The 17,804-nt window shown below is 41.7% G+C and overlaps 1 protein-coding gene across 13 annotated transcripts in view; it reads right to left on the reverse strand.

The window, feature by feature from the left end:
- FOXP1 (forkhead box P1) overlaps nt 1–17,804 on the reverse strand; it is a 569,345-nt gene that overhangs the window by 489,140 nt on the left and 62,401 nt on the right. For all 13 annotated transcript variants that reach the window (XR_014005113.1, XM_081184115.1, XM_081184128.1 and 10 more), the window contains one exon: nt 464–588. The gene's annotated coding sequence lies outside the window, so the exon portion shown is untranslated. The remainder of the gene's footprint in view (nt 1–463; nt 589–17,804) is intronic.

A 17,804-nucleotide genomic window follows, 5' to 3' on the forward strand; every position in this document is an offset into this window, starting at 1 on the left:
CTATAGCATAGTTTAGTTTGCACATGGCTATTCAAGGAAGATGACTTATCTAAGGTCATGTAGTTTAAACTGAACAGGGACCTTGATTCACAGCTCACATTCTTAGGAATAACACTACACCAGCTCTTCTATCACTGTTATAATACCAACAATGTTCTAGATCAGTAGTTTCCAATCTTTTGCAACCTGGGAGCCACCTTTTAATCAATTTCTCTCTTTTTTACCATATATTATTATGAGGTTGTGCTGCTGTTGCAACCCACCTTAGATGAGCTTGGAACCAGTAGGAGGTCCCAACCTGCTAATGGAAGACCAATGTCTGAGATTATTAACAAAATAAACACTATTAATGACAAAAGTGGAAGGGGGGAAAGTTTTGGGCTCATTTTTAAGCGTCTCTGTGAGTTCTTAGGAACTGAGTTTTAAATTACTGAGACTACTTACATTTACATTATTGACTTACCAGTTTTAGTTGTGGTTATTAAGCGTTTTCGTTCATGGCTGATGAAGTTTTGGAAGGGACTGACCCCTTTTCATTTCCAGCGTATTCAGAAGCCAGATTCACTCAGGTAAGTGATTCACAGCATGCTGTAACAGGAAAAAACTCTGGATCAGAATAATGCTTGGTGGATTGGTTCCTTTCACAAGAAGCATCACCGATGAAGGAAGGGGGGAAAATTGTCGCAGTATGTAATTTTATCTAACAGTCATTTTTTGCTGTTATAAACAGAACCATTGCCTAAAACTTCATCAAAATGTATTCTAGTTTCAATATGTTTCTTTGTTAAACAGTAAATTTACCACTACAGTAAGCTCACAACTTCCATAGGGGCTACATTATGGGGATCACGCCTTAATCCCAAATCGTGTATAGTCAAAGCACAATGGGTTAAACGGCAGGTGGGGTTGCCAAAGTGTTTTTTTCTTGGATGGATGCCTGCCCCCTTCTCCTTAACACACAGTTTTCGGTGTGAGCGGATTGTTTGAAGGCATATTCAACACATTCTCATTCTTTGCTTTTATACGGCACATATATTACAGGCTCTATTGGTAAGAACATTAGGGGAGCTCTGCTGCCAAAGGCCTATCTAGTCTGGCATCCTGTTTCCCACAGTAGCCCAACCAATGAGAAGCCCACAAATAGGACATGAGCGCAACAGCCCTCTCCTGCTTTTGTTCTCCATCTTAGAATTCCCTCCTATAAGAAAGGAAAGGAGTAATGTTTCCTCTAAGATCGTGATGGATCTGCCACTCACGTTTTCCTAAGCAACTGACTTGAAAATATTTGTTTTTAGTAATTTTTTGTAAAATCTGCTGATTATAACAAAAATTCATAACTTTTAAATCCATTACTCTACTTGATTAATTGACTAAATGTTGCAGCCCTATTCAGATAGTTTCCTATCTGTGAGTGGAAATGTTTGCTTGCAGCTAATTTGGCCTAAATGTTAACAATGCAGCAAGGAAAAGAGTTTGGTTATTGAAACGAACGGAAGAATTGGAGGGCAGAAGGCCAGCACCCATGTTCTTCCATTTTAAGGAAGCTCACATACACATCGAAGTTTGCAGCAGTAAACACCATAAAAGACGAAGCAGGTACTTGTTTGTAAGTACACAACAGTATGCATGAAAGGAAGTCATGACTACATGTTCACAGTGTGTTTACAAAACCACATCACCAAACATGCTAGCAAGAAGGAACAAAGGTTCGTTCATCTTACCATTGTTTTAAAAAGCACCTTTCTGGCAGAGTATAGGCTAACCACGACTACAAATTATATACAGCTCAGACACTGGAGAACAGAGGACAACAATACATTTATGTTTATGTTTTTAAATATAAGCCGATTGGAAACCTTGGTAACAAAAATGACCAATAAATCTAAATAATAAGAGCGGGTAGTTGAGGCACAAACAAGGCTTCTAATCTTTTTTTAAGACTTGCAGCAAGCTGCTTTTCAACGAGCATATTTTTAAAGGCAGGCAGTTGCAGTTTTTAAAATCTATTTATGTACTGCTTGATTGCAATAAAGCCTCTAAGCTGTTTACAAAAAAAGTTGGGATTAGACAATCCAGTAGTCCCTCCCAACTCAGTGTCACTCTAATGCCCATTTTACAGTTGTTCCCCCAAAATCCATGTCCAAGGTAAGAACCGAAAGCACATGGAACCCACGTATTTTATCATATAGACCATGGACTCAAGGACAGCTGCTGCATTTTATTAGAGAGGGGTTATCAAGTGATGATCAAAGGTGAAGCTAAAACATTTTAGGCTCTACTGCTCTTAAATACTTATCTCTACAAGAAATGTTTGTTTGAACATATTATTAACATGGACATGTGTAAACAACATGTTAGGGTAGTACTGCTGCTATCCACATGTGCGTAAAATGAGGCCTCTCCAGTTGAAAAACATTTTGCAGTCTAAGGGGATCAGCGTACATATGCACATGTTGAAATAAAAACAAGTGCAAGGACAACAAAAGTAATCATATTAGATAGTCCTTCCTCAAAGGGATTGGAAACAGGGTATTATCAAAGTTTTATATCATTGGGGAAAAGATGATACCATCACACTTTCTGATTTACATATTTGAGGATGCATACACACGGTAGGTAATATTCAGCTTGTTAATTCTGAGTCTGTTCAAAACAACAAACTGTCTGTATGGAGCAGGTGGAACCTGCCCCCTGCCCCCAGTCAGATTTTAAGTGCATGTCTGGGAATCAGCCCTTGAAAACAACTGGTGTGTGTTCAAACAGGTTAGGAGATGATCAAATATACTCTTATTTTCTTGTTTACTTTCCTTCTTCAACAATCCCCACTTTGTCAAAATGTCTACAGGGAACCTGAATGGAGCAGCTGCAAGGTCCCCAAGGCCAAGGCATCAGGTTGTTTACAAAACAGTCCTACCACCAAGCAACAAAACAAAAGAAAACATTTTGTTCTTCTTTGCTAGAATTCAGTACAACCTGCAGTTTAAAAAACCCCTGCACCTTGCTCATATATCTTTAAGTGAAGTTAAATGTTAAGTCATATATTTTAATCCAAACAAGTTTAATTTTAGTGAATGCCCATGTCATTTGTGACACAGCCCTTTGATAAATGAGCTGTTTGGGGAAGTTATGAATGAAGCGATATAGGAGCTTAATCTTCTCAACACTGCTGCCTATTGCTTATTGGAAACTTGACACAATGATTTCTTGGAAATAAAGAAGAGGTAAAAGTGGTTTCTATCATGAACCGGGTCCTTCTGGGAGAACCTGAAAGTATTTCAAAAAATAATAGCTTGGAATTGAAAGTAAACGAAGCCAAGGATCTCATATTCTTGGGTCCCACAAGGTAACGGGACTCTGTTTTTCCAAAAAGGTTGTGTAGCATTGCATGAAGTAGCACAATATACTTCCCTTTCCCTTATTTTCTTTTAAGAAACAGAAAGTACAAATGGTATTGGACAAAGGCAGGAAGGGGGGGAAAGCAATTTTGAGAGTGTTAGCATTACCTCAACAAGGGAACATTTGCACTGTCATGTTATTATTATAAATGATATTATTGTTACTGTCATATTTATTATCTGCCCAATAGGTCCCAGTGCGAGTTACAATTTAAAATTCAGTACTAAAAATTGTTAAATTAAATTGCAAGAACAAGAACAGGGTTGGAACGGAAAAACACATCTCCGGTGTCAAAGGCCAGGGTAAAGAGGAAAGTATTCAGCATTCGCCCAAAACTGTATAGTGAAGGTGCCAGTTGCACCTTTTTGTGGAGGGACTTCCACAATTTTGGGCTTATGCCAAGTCAGCCACAGCTGACTCCAGTACTGGGAAGACATTTGCATGGGTGCAAATGTGTGTTACGGGCATGTTAAGACTTTTCTCCAGCATTATACCGAACACAATGAGTAGGGAATGCACAATATCTTATGTAATACATGCAGAAAGCCCCCCGTTCAATCCATGGCATCTCCAATTAAAGGATGTCAGATAGCAAGACTGGGAAAGACCTCTGGCATGGGGTTTAATACGTAGCCTGAAGCTACATATATGTTCTTTTTTTGTTACTCAAAATTAAATGCTGCAATTATATGGATTGGGTTGCAGCACATAGTGGGTAGGTGGGGGGCATGTGGGGGGAGGAGGAGAGCGACAAAGCTTCCACAACTCTTTGAAAACTGGACCTCCACTGTTCCCAATAGCTTAAAAAAAAATAAAAATCCCACGGTTATTAGTGGGACACTCTTTTTACTCCTGGAATTTGCCCCATAGGATGTGTTAGGGGGGGTAAGGGTTGTGGCAGGGGAGGGAAGCAGTAAACCTTCTCTCCCTGTACACTGTTGTCCCAATCTGGAATGAGCCCTCCATGTTTAGTTTTGAGTGGGGAAAAGTGCATGCTTTGCCACAGGCCATTTTTACATTTTTAATTACCATACAGTGGTACCTCTGGTTACAAGCTTAATTCGTTCTGGAGGTCCGTTCTTAACCTCAAACCGTTCTTAACCTGAGGTACCACTTTAGCTAATGGGGCCTCCCACTGCTGCCGGCATGCGATTTCTGTTCTCATCCTGAAGTAATGTTCTTAACCCGAGGTACTACTTCCAGGTTAGCGGAGTCTGTAACCCGAGGTGTTTGTAACCCGAGGTACCACTGTACACTCCAGTTTTCTTAATGGTGATCCTTTCCGAACAATTCAGGAATGCATCTAACCAACTATCACTAAGCCTGAGTAAGATAGGTCAAAGCCTTCCCTCACTTCTTGGTAAGTCATCAGTGCTCAAAGGGTAACAATACGAAAGTGAAGTAACAAAACATACAGTTCTCTGAAATTTCATGATACAAGATCAGACTACTAGCAACCGTCACAGAGATTATCAACTGTTGTTGTTGTTGTTGTTGTTACAACAGGGAGGCCCTTTGAGGTCTCTTCAGAGGTGGGAAACGTTCCTTAAAAAGGATTATTTTCCTATCTGCAGAGAATGTGATTTGTATTCAAAGTGATTCCTCCAGCTTCCTTGGAAATTCCTGAAGGGGAACTCCCTAGTGCACCTAATTCCAGCTCACTGTTGGGGCTTCAGTTGTTTAGGCTGCAACTATCAGTTGATCATTGATGTATGCAGAGAGCACTGCATTGTGCTTTGAAGCCCCAACAATCAGCTGAAAGTTGGGGCTTCATTCCAAAGGGCTATGCAGAAGCAGACAAGCAGTTGATCAGCAGCACATGCAATCCCATTTTTTTGGCCCAGCTGCGAATTTACCCACCCCATACTTGTGGGCCAAGTGAACATGGCCTAGCCAAAATAGCCTGGAGGGCTTAATGAGGTCTGTGAGCCAGAGGTTCCCCACCCTTGCTCTTCAGTGGGTGTAGCCAGCACCTATGATAGGCCCTCCTGTCCATAGGCATCACCTGCAACACCTAGAAGCAAGGCTGGGTACAGAAGTACCCTCCCAACAGCTGCTGATTTTTCAGGAACGTGGGAGCACAGGGAAATAAGCTGAATCAGATCGGTTGGTCCATCTATTGCTCACAATGAATGGCAGCAGCTCTCCACAGTATCAGGCAGGACTTTCTTTCCCACCCCGTCCTGGAGGTCCCGGGGATTAAATAGTATTTAATAGGTTTAAATAATATTTATGAAGCACTTTAGGATCTCAAACGGAAGGCCTTATTGCATCTCAGGAGCCTATTATTAAAAATCTTTTGGGGAGACAGGCAGTCAATAGCAATGGGGCTGTGTGAATGGTGGTACAAAAATGGGTCCTGAGATACTCATCTCTGCCGGTCAAAATATATTTCCAAACAAGTAAATGCCAATTCAGAACATACAAACACATTACCTTTATGACCAAGAAGCATTTTACTCGTCCTTTCAAGATCCCTCTTTGCTATTGTTAACAGTAAAACCTTTTGTAGCCGGGTTTTCTCTCTTCAGTTTCTTATCCTTTTAATCTACTGTATGTTGTGAACCCAGCTCTGTCACTTGTCAAGCTCTCTTTAGAACCAATGACAACAGAAGCGCCCCACCAAAGGCTAACCGCCCAAACATTCAGCATTCCTGGCACACAACGCAAGCATGCCACATCCCTCTGGTTTTCTTTATCTCCCAGGAAAGTCATCTAAAGAGCACCTCTGCCTCCCATGTGATTTCCAGCGTTACCAGTACAAACAAGAAGTACACCGAGGAAGTATTTAACGAGATACGGTTTCCACATACTGGCAACAGAGGCAACATTCGCAGCCACTTGGTTACACACTTCTATGTATAATACAACTCGTGTTTCCACATTTTGTTTAGGCAACCCTGCAGAGGGGAGGGGGGGAACCCAGTCATTTATCAACCATGTCTACTCCCTCTGATATCCAGATTTATCATTCTTCACCAGATTAAATTATTTATCCTTCACATTTAGCAAATGAGGAGGGGGGGAGCTGGTATAGAAAAGGCGATTTTTAAATTTTATTTTAATAACTATGCAACATCCCCTTCCAAATAATTAAAAAGAACCCTGATGTGTGCGGAGTCTCCCAGAACCAGCTGTACATACCGAGATGAGGAGAGCGGAGTTCAGCACACCCTCATGCCACACTGGCCAATTACTATGCCTTTGCTGCTGGTTTCACAGTCTCCTTCAAAGAGAACTGTTGCAACGTAGTGGCCATAGGAAGTCCCTGGGGAAGTCCCTTCGCCACCAACCCTCAACCCTCAGATATGCCAATGTGGTGTGGTGATTCGCATGCTGCACCCTTGGAGACCAGGGTTCAAATTCTCACTCAGCCATGAAGCGCACTGGGTGACCCAGGGCCAGTCACTGTCTCTTAGCCTAAACTACCTCGCAGGGTGTGGGAAGGAGTTGAGGAGTGGGAGAACTGTGTAAGCCACCTTGGAGGAAAGGTGGGGTGGAAATCTAATAAATACATAACTGGGGCTCATACGGTAAGGATTACAGCTAGATAATGCATGTGAAGTGTTTTGGATACTTGTAAGGGCTATGTAGAAATTAATTTTTAAAAATTACTGTTTATTTTAATTATGATCACATCACCTCTTACAATCAGGTTATTATTTACCTATTGTTACTTGCCATCTCTTACAGTGCAATCCTATATATTTCTACTTGGAAATAAGTCTTCCTGTTTTCAAGGGAACTGTTCCCAGCTAAGTGTGCACACTACTCTAACCTTGGTATACAATTAGGCCAAAAGACCAGACACAGTGTTGGCATAAGAGTGTACAGGGCAGGATTTCCCATTTCATTTCAGCCTGCTGGCATAAGTTGTTTAAGATGTAGATTTCAGAAATCCACAATCTGTGTGCAAACCCAATTGTGAGATATTTATTCAGTACACACAGCATTCTCTATCCTACCCACCCACTGCACCAAAACAGTGGGACTGATCCAATTCATTCCTTAGTTATTCTTGATCTCTCATTTAGTTTAGAAATTACTGTATACATACATACATGCATGCATGCATGCATGCAGGGAGCAATACACCTCCCACTAGAGTCAAGGCAATTTTTCCACTGATATAATCAATCTGGATTGTACCCAAAGAGTTTTCTTCTTTCCATTAAGAGTGTTCCTTTGCCTTGTTCAGCATCCAATCAAATAAAATGAAGTTAGTAACCCCACAAGACAGTGTGCATGATGTAACAAGAGTCTTCTTATCTGTCGAGCACTTTAGCTCAAACACTGAACGTTTTATGTTTCCCTGCAGTGCACGGGGATCCAGCTGGTTTGGCCAGACTACGAAAATAAGCTTCAAATGACCAAATGCAACTGCAGCTTTAAAAGTAGGAACCAAACCAGACACAACAAACCACAGTACAGTCAGCCTAACTTGTCATAATTCATGTGTGTGGAATTTGAATGCAACAGCCTCCTCCGAGTTCTAGAATCCTGCCACTGCCACATTCCAAGCAGAATGTCAGGCTACCGCTGGTTACAAAGCTATGCAGTTGAGTTGTTAATCACTATATACATAGTCTATCATACATATAAACTGAAATTGCTAGACTTGTGTGTAAACATGGCATTGGGACAATTACTGAAGATTAATGCACTCGGCTCGTGGCATAACTGATGCAACAGGAACGGTGCAGGAATGGATGTTAAGACAAAAGTTGCTACTACCCACTTCCATTCAGAGAAGTCCAAAGATTCCCAGATGAAGATAAATACCTGCTGTGCTTAACTCAGGCCATTGCTCCACCTAGTTCAGTACTGTCTATACCAGGGGTTGGGAACTTATAACCCATCAGAAGCTGTTGGGACTCCCAACTTCCATCAGCGCTTGCCAGAGGTAGTTTGCCAGGTGGGGCAGCTGGAATGCTGGTGTCATTGCAGATGGCAGAGCTCTCCACAGGTGGAGATGCAATGTTTCTCCTAAGGCCCAATACTAGGGAACAGGAACTACAAGGTACTTTCAACTTCCTGCTTCCAGCAAGTCTAAGAACATCCAAAACCTGTCCTCATTAGGTCAAAAAGGAAATTTCAGGGGTGAGATTAGTCTCAGCTAGTATAGAGTTTTTTAGGGACACAGGTGGTGCTGTGGGTTAAACCACAGAGCCTAGGAATTGCCAATCAGAAGGTCGGCGGTTCGAATCCCTGCGATGGGGTGAGCTCCCGTTGCTCGGTCCCTAGCTCCTGCCAACCTAGCAGTTTGAAAGCATATCAAAGTGCAAGTAGATAAATAGGTACCGCTCCGGCGGGTAGGTAAACGGCGTTTCCGTGCACTGCTCTGGTTTCACCAGAAGCAGATTAGTCATGCTGGCCATGTGACCCGAAAGTTGTACGCTGGCTCCCTCGGCCAATAAAGTGAGATGAGCACCGCAACTCCAGAGTCAGTCACGACTGGACCTAATGGTCAGGGGTCCCTTTACCCTTTACTTTAGTATAGAGTTTTATTCTAGCAGTTGACTCTGCACTACTTTTGAAGTGCTTTGAAGTAATATCATCCAGAAAAAGTACCTTAATCTGAATTTGTTCATCTACATAAGCCACGTTTTATTGCTCTTGCTAAAAGGCCCACTGTGTGATTCCCCCCTTCTTACATCTGAATCAAATAATGGTACAGGCGGCGGCCATTTCGCACAGGGGTTCCGTTCCCAGCCCCTGTGCATGTCAAAGGAGTGCCTATAAGCATGCCCCACCCCACTCCACCCCTGTTCTGCCCCCATTCTGCCCCCTGAGTCCAAAAGGACCCATGCATTTGTGGTCAATTAGATGCACCTAAAATAGCCAGCGCCAGCATCTGGCTGTCATGTAACTTCTTGGAAGGTTTGCAAGTTAATACACCATTACGCTGTGCCTTCATTTTATGCCTGGCATGTGAATGAAAACAAGGGTAAGGCAAATTAAGGTGGCAGTGACTGAATGGAAACATAAGCCATGGAGGAGCTTCTGAAAAATGAGGGAGTTTTCCATTAAAATCTGCAAGTGGAAGTTCTCCAGTAACAGCAGAAACTCAGTTACTAATTAGACAACAGTAGTGCTCTATTAATATATACCATAGTTGACTAGATAAAGGGTGAAAGTATCGTGAGTTGAACTATTCTGTCCAGTGGCTCCCAATACAAAAGGGATGTCTGAAAAGGAGAGTCTTGTGACTCTAGAACAGTGAGAGGTCTGGTTCTAAAGGCATTCTAGTAACCCAGGTAACAGAGCCAGCATCTACTGCAGTTAGTTATTTGCCCTAAGATGAAAAATGTCTTGGGATAATATTGGCTATGTTGCAGGGACTGGGACTTCTGACCACATAGTCTTGCATGTTTTCTCCCATGCCTTTTCTGCCAATTCTCCATTTCTGAAGTTAGGTACGAACGTGTGTACCCCCCCCCCCCCGATTTATGAGAAGATGGGATTTTCTTGGCAGTACTCTAAAAACATGAAGTCACAAATAAATAAATATTTTTCCAGCCAGTATCCAGTTCAGTCTGTGTTATGATTTTATGCAAATTCATATCATACCAAATTGCCCAGTGCCAGTCATCTGAGACAACCGTAAAATAAAGTAACAATGCAAAATGTATTTGTCCACAATTGCCCAAGGGGGCAACTGGGTTTAGCAACTAAACTTGCACAAGGTTTATATTACTGTCCAGTAGTTTACGCTGTTTTATTAACTGCCAGTAAAACACCTATTGCATTCAGTGACAGTACAGCATACATACACAGGTTTGAAGACAATGTTACATATGAAACTGCCCAATCAATCTCTTCTTTATAGCTGTCCACTCAGGCAGCAACTAACAGATGGCTAATTCATTACTGTTATCAAAACAAGGGTACACCATCAACATTCTATCCACCATCATAATGGAAAATTCAAAGAAATAGCAGAATGAAAGCATGTTTGCATGGAAGTTGTGTCTTTCCATGAAGCTAGAATACAATAACTTGAGCAAATAACTCAAAGCGTTTCTCAAAATGAACAGTTCTATTTTTTAAAAAAAGTAGTATATTATATTGTCATGAAATAAGAAATAATTGTTATTTCCCCCTTTCCAAAAGAACTTTTTAAAAGTAATTTTGTCTGGTCAAGATCAATTAAAACAGTACTAGTCGGTAAGAGCGACAGCTAACTTGGGTATGTCAGTGTTGTCCTAGTGCAGGGGTAGCCAATGTGGTGCCATTCATATATTGTTGAAACTACAACTCCCATAATCTCCGGCAATTGGCCATGCTGGCTGAGACTGATGGAAGTTCGAGTCCAACCAGGAAGGTTCCATGTTGGTTACCCCTTTCTTCTTCTTCTTCTTCTTCTTCTTCTTCTTCTTCTTCTTCTTCTTCAATCACTCGTAGCCAAGTAAGATTGTCTTCCATGAACACAGTTTTAACAGTGAGTCTGTAACTGACTGTGGAGGCCAATTACTGTAACAGAACAACAATAATTCAGGACTTAGAACTGGGTAAGAGCAGAACTGGTTGGGAGAACCTACAGATTCTACTCTGGTTTAGTGAAATTCAGCCAAGTATTCCATGTAACGAAAGCACAGGACAATGGTGTGGGGAAGTGAAGTTGTTAAGATCCAAAGATATTCCATTCATTCACTAGTTCTTCAGCCCATTAAACCACATGTATTGGGCTTTTGCACCTAATATTGGAATCCAAGGATGGTCTAGGGCAGGGGTGTCAAACTCAAATTCATCGGGGGGCCGCATCAGCAGTTTGGTCAACCTCAAAGGGCCGGTTGTATCTGTAGGACTATACATCATATGTACTTACAGTACAGGAGAGAAGGGTTCAGGCAGCCGTTGGATCTGTCACATCACAGGATGGCATGCGCTCAATATAAAAACAAGTGGAGGTTTCCTGAATGCATGTAAAGTGGAGGTTTCCTGTGTAGAACGGCCGGCGCCGCTAGAAGGCAGACGTTCTCTGGCTTGTAGGCTGCCGCACATGTGCTGAAGAGGCGGCTTTCTTGTGTCAAAAAAAAAAAAGCGAGAATAAAAGGTGGAGGCTGGCGGCCGGCGGCGGCTACACAGGCCACATGACGAGGTCTGGCGGGCCGGATTCGGCCTGCGGGCCTTGTGTCTGACACCCGTGGTCTAGGGATTCTGCTCACCATGACATTGAAATGGTATCTAGTATAGTTTTGAGGACCTCCATGCTTTAGTTCTGGAGGACTTCCAACATCAGAACTGAGCCCTACATTCCGGCAAAGTTTTCGTCCACACAACAACCCTATGGGCTTCACCAATTGTCCTAATACATTCAGTTGGGCATATGCCTACCTAATTTGGTTTTCTGCTCTGGACAAGAAGAATGCGATGTTTGGGGGAAGTCTTAGTAATTGCTTTGTCATGGGCAGATCTTTACCTATTAATATGGGGGCACAGAATTCTCTAGCTTCTACAGCAGAGCTCACCAAGCAGAAATGCCATGCTGCTAGTTATGAAATGTCTGTTATGGGGACATAGCATATCACAAAATGGATGGGGGGAGATGGCACAACACAAAATGGCTGCCTCATCTAAAAGAGGAGAAACAGGACCACAGAACTGTGCTAGCATACCCTCCTGCAATAAATGGGGGAAGGAGTACCTATATCAGCCAATGTCGCACTCGCTCACAGAGAGCAGCTCTTTGCACTGCTCCAGAACTGTTAGGAGGGTGGCTATTAAATCCTGGCAAGAAATGAAATGTGGGCATGTGGGAAACCCATTAAGGTGGTCCATCATCAGAAGCTGCTGGATGAATACTGCAGGTTTCCCAGCTTGCTCTTAGGGATTTTACAGCTGACTCAACAATTGACCCTGTTGATGCTCTTACCTATTTATGAAATACTAAGATTGTAAGTGGTTGACATGACTGTTCCCAAATGGCCTCTTCAACTGACAAGACTCAAGACAGTGCTCTCGTTTTCTAGATATCTGCTAAAAACTGATCCACTGAGACATATAACGCAGGTGGAAAATTCACAATTAATCCAATCAAAAGCAGTTTGGAACCTATTTGCGGATCTCTTCTGCAGCAGTGCTGGAAGCAAAGAATCTGCTAGTATTACACTTGCAGAATGTCAAGTAGATATTGTATACCTGGAGTTTCAAAAAGCCTTTACAAAGTCAAGTTCATAAATGCAATTCACGGTGGTTCTTCATATTTCTAAGGTTATGCTCCAGAAAGTGGTGTGAGGAAACCACTGGTTGTCTCCATTAGAATTATCCTATGGAGTTTTATAAACATAATTCCTCATGCTTTTTAATATCCACATGAATTCTCTGCAAGAAGTTATATTGGAGTGAGGTGTCATCAGAACATATGGGTCCAGCTATCAGCTCATTTGTTATCCGCCAATTCACTTATCCAAACATAAAGAATTATGCCCAAACCTTGTTATGCATATTCAGATATCCAAAGAGCCATAGCCTGCCCACTTCCTTGCTTGTTATGTTTTGCCAGTCAGTGGCAGCCATTTTGGGACAGAAACCATGGTCAGGAAGAGATCGGAGGAATCAGAGAACAGTGGAGAAAGAGTGATTGGACAAATCAGTTTTTCCATTTGTTACTCTTTTGCTGCTTGGCTACAGCCATTTTAGGAAGAAACCATGGCAGGAGTGGGAGAGTGATCACTGATTACCATAGGATTCAATGGAAATCATGGACTCGTTAGGCAAACACTCACTTAACCAACCATTTTCAGTGAATGCTTTGTGGGCGGTGTGTGGGAACTGTGTGTACTTTGCAGTAACCTTTCAAAATCATGAGCGTAATAACAGGACTGGTTTACTCCATTTGCCAAGTTTCAGATCCCTTGCATTTATGTCAGCACGAGCCACTAACTGCACCATGGTGGGTATACATCTCTAGTAGAGCTGAGTGTTAGTCACTTCAGTGATTCTTCAAATCCCACCTGTCATCTTGAGGATAATCAAATTATCAGTAGCACAGCTTCCATGCCCTTTCCTCATACCACCTCTCTTTTTGTCTTTACTTACATAGACCTCTCCTCTTTTCACTATGATATGTCTTATATATGTCACATACTGCTCACTTCCTTTGAAGCAGCAATTTCAACAATTGGGGGAATAAAAGAGAGGGAATGTGAAACATGGTTATGCTTCTTTTTTGTTATCAATTTCACCTTTACCCTTGAGGGAAACAAGGTACTTGGCCTGTAACCTCATCCTTTATCCACTCAGGAACCAGATTATTACCTCATAAAAGTTCATGGCAAAGCTATTAAAAATTAAAAGGACATTTTCTTTCCTACAAAATGATTTGTTGCAAGTCAGAAGTACCAAACTGATTGGACCTGGTAACTTCCCTCCTCTTTACTAGCATCTCTATCAATTTAGTAATTGTGAAAAAGCTTCAGATTTTTGACCCAATATTTCCCCACCGCTACTAACAAGATGCTAATGCTCCACATAGTTACTCGTTTAGCAAAACAGAAGTAAGAAAAGGCAAAGTCATAAGTAAGGCTGGGGGTGTGGGGGAAAGAAAGCTTCCTACAATCCTTTAGGGGAAAATAAAGCAAAGAACCCAAGTAGTTGGGTATTATTCAGAGTGGGTGGTAGAAAAAGGACAAACCAGACTACAGCAACACTGAAAACTCCATCCAAAATTTACATCTAAAGAGACTTCTAGTGACATATGGTGGAAGTGTAACTTTCTGCAAATATCCTCTACATGCGCCAATTTCTCTCCTCCACCCAAGATGTGTCCAATAGCTCTAGTGGAATGAGCTCTTTAAAGTATTACTCAGGGTAGGCATCAGTCATGATACACATTCTAATCCATCTCGTTAATGAGGAATCTGTCATGCGGTTGCATCGTTTGGACCCTCAGAAGAAATTAAATCCACCTATATGGACTCCACATTGCCCACACAGATCCAGCTTTTTCCGCTTCATTAACAAGTCCTGCATTGCCTCTGCTGGAAAGAAGCTAGACTGCATCACTGATAGAAGTGAAGTCTCTGGAATATGGTGTGTGTGTGTGTGTGTGTGTGTGTGTGTGTGTGTGTGTGTTTTGAGAGAAAAATGTACTGGCATTTTTAAGGGCTCTAAATACAAATTTCCAAGTTGGAAATCACAGTTCTTATAGGTTCTCCTCATGTGAATTATGAACTGGCATGGCTGTCAGTACTGTACTACCTAGAACAGCCTTTCTCAACCTGTGGGTCCCCAGATGTTGTTGAACTACAACTCCCATCACCCCTACCTAGCAAGGCCAGAGCTCAGGGATGATGGGAGTTGTGGTCCAACAACATCTGGGGAGCCACAGGTTGAGAACCAGTGACCTAGAACATCTTGCAACATCTAACACAACCTCACAGAATCTCTGTTAAGACAGTGCCATAGCATCCATTTTACATTTATGATACCAAGAAACAAATATCACACAGAAAGCCTGTGACAAAGGAAAGAACCAGCATCAGTCATCTGGACTACTAAATATGGAATCTCCTTTTTTCTGTCTTGCAATGTTCTGGATATTTCTGACAGCCAGCATATGAAGCTATCTCTACTTGAGGATGCAACATGTTCCTCACTCAACAATAAGTGCAAATCAGTTTTGGAAAAAGAGATCTGCTTGAAAATCTCCCATTTCTCCTCCTGTGCTACACCTCCTACTCGCTGACTTTCTTTTTTTACAATGTACCCACCCAGATGAATTATGGGACTTGCACACAATTCAATATTTAACATTACTGTGAACCAGAGATCTTTAACTCAAAAGCCTATATTGCCAACAAAATGGTATAATCTGAATATTCAGTAACCAGTACAGTGGTACCTTGGGTTACAAACACTTCAGGTTACAAACACTTCAGATTACAAACTCCGCTAACCCAGAAGTAGTACCTCGGGTTGAGAACTTTGCCCCAGGATGAGATCGGAAATCACACACCGGCGGCACAGTGGCAGCGGAAGGCCCCATTAGCGAAAGCGAGCCTCAGGTTAAGAACGATTTCGGGTTAAGAACGTACCTCCAAAATGATTTAAGTTCATAACCCAAGGTACCACTGTACAATGTGCATCAAGGTAAGTGTGAGAGAGCGCCAGCCACAATGATACCTGCTCCTTGCTTACCCCACAGCAACCAATATGGCAGGCAAATCCTATCTCCGGTGGCGCAATGTGAGATCAGTAAAATGTGTTAGTTTTGATGCATAAATTGAAAGTTTTAAATGAGTATTCATGTTAAAATTTCAGGAGTTGACTACATAGGAGATCCTTAAGAGAGCCAGTGTGGTGTAGTGGTTAAGAGCGGTAGTCACGTAATCTGGGAAACCGGGTTCGTGTCTCCGCTCCTCCACATGCAGCTGCTGGGTGACCTTGGGCTAGTCACACTTCTGTGAAGTCTCTCAGCCCCACTCACCTCACAGAGTGTTTGTTGTGGGGGAGGAAGGGAAAGGAGAATGTTAGCTGCTTTGAGACTCCTGAAGGGGAGTGAAAAGCGGGATATCAAATCCAAACTCTTCTTCTTCTTCTTTGTGCTTTTAGAAAAGAAAAATCTAGCTCTGAAAAGAATACAGTTGTACCTCGGAAGTCGAACAGAATCCGTTCCGGAAGTCCATTCGACTTCCAAAACTTTCGGAAACCAAGGCGCAGCTTCCTATTGGCTGCAGGAAGCTCCTGCAGCCAATCGGAAGCCGTGGACTGCCACGTCGGACGTTCGGTTTCCAAAGAACGTTTGCAAACTGGAACACTCACTTCTGGGTTTGCAGAGTTCAGGTGCCAAAATGTTCCGACTCGTAAGGCATTCGGGATCCAAGGTACGACTATAATAGAATCAGAGAGTTGGAGGTGGGCTTGTAGGCCACCTTAGTCCTATATTATAATTGATGCAGGAAACACAGCATCAAGGTACTCCCAACAGATGGCTCTTGGGGCCTCTACCTGAAGACCTCCAGGGAGAGAGAGGCCACTGACCCTCTAGGTAAGTGACCCATTATCAAACTTTTCAAAATAAAAGATGATCATGGTTGTGTGCTAAATGTGATTAATAAAATACATTATGTACAGATGAACAGTAAGTTAAAACAAGAACATGACATCAGTTCTTGAAAGTTTACTAGGATATGGGTAAAAAAGTTAAAAATTGCTTAATGGAAAGCAAATACATGTTGAACTTTGCACTTTGCTTTCCTGTAATCCGGCAACAAGTTAAGCTCTGGAGTACAGAAGGGAGAAACTAGACCTTCGTAAAACAACTTTCCAACTTACCAGAGTAAATTAAAATTAACTTCTCCAACAAAATGCAAATATCTTAAAAACATCCAAGCCAATTAAGACACAAGTGTTTATAAAGACATGAGTAGTAATTATGTATGTATTATTCATAGCTAATTTACAAGATGAAGTTCTTTTGGTAAAATATTAAACTGTTTACAAGCAGTAAGGAAGAGAACATTCAAATTGTTTGCCTTGTGTATACTACAAAGCAGCGACTATTTCTGTGCCACAGAGTCTCTACTAACATTACAGTGTACACTGTGTAGTAATCAGAAAATGTTTGACCTCAGATATCTACTTGACCCTACAGAAATGCAGACTCGCTTGCTATAAAATCCTAAACAATGGGGCAGACAAGGTCACAGGGTCAAAGCAAGTATTAACAGGTCATTGTGCAACCCACTTGGGAGCAATTACTTCTGGTCACGGCTAAGTGGACACTTGATTGAATACCACTAAGACAGCTCACATCCCACAGATAACAATCCTCACAGCGATTAAGAATTAAAGCCCCCATGATTCAGCCTTTATTACTCAAATGAACCTAACTATTCCATAAAAAACTCTTGGTATATGCATGATGCAAGGTCTAAATTGAAATGCCACCTCATTAAACAATAATATCTAATTTTATCTAAATGAATTTTCATGAAAGTATGCCACACAGCTCAGGAATTTTTAAAATGAATTATCACAAGTGATACATAATTTCCACCAAAACTGCTGCAGGAAAAAAAATTAGCTTTTAAGGATGAAAAGGAAACATCAATGTTGAATGAAAATTGTATTTCTCTCCGACTATAAAGAGGGTTAAAAAAGGAGCAGGAGAAGGAGAAGGTTTCTTCTACCAGACAATGGAACTAGGTTTTCTTTTTTTAATCAAATCAATGTTTTTTATGTTATGTCAGGTACATTTATCCTAATCAGGAAAACAGTAAGCATGTAAATGCATGCAATATGTCACTATGCACGCAGGACATATATGCAACAAAGGTTATGTCAACATACCAATTTTTAAAATCTCATGAGGGGAGGGAGTTGATGGCTAGGCTGTTACAAACAGGCATAAAGCAAAAAAGCCATAATTCTTCTACAAGCTAGGCATCCATTGTCTCAGCTGA

Source organism: Podarcis bocagei (assembly GCF_964188305.1).
Source record: "Podarcis bocagei genome assembly, chromosome: 2".
NCBI lineage: Eukaryota > Metazoa > Chordata > Lepidosauria > Squamata > Lacertidae > Podarcis > Podarcis bocagei.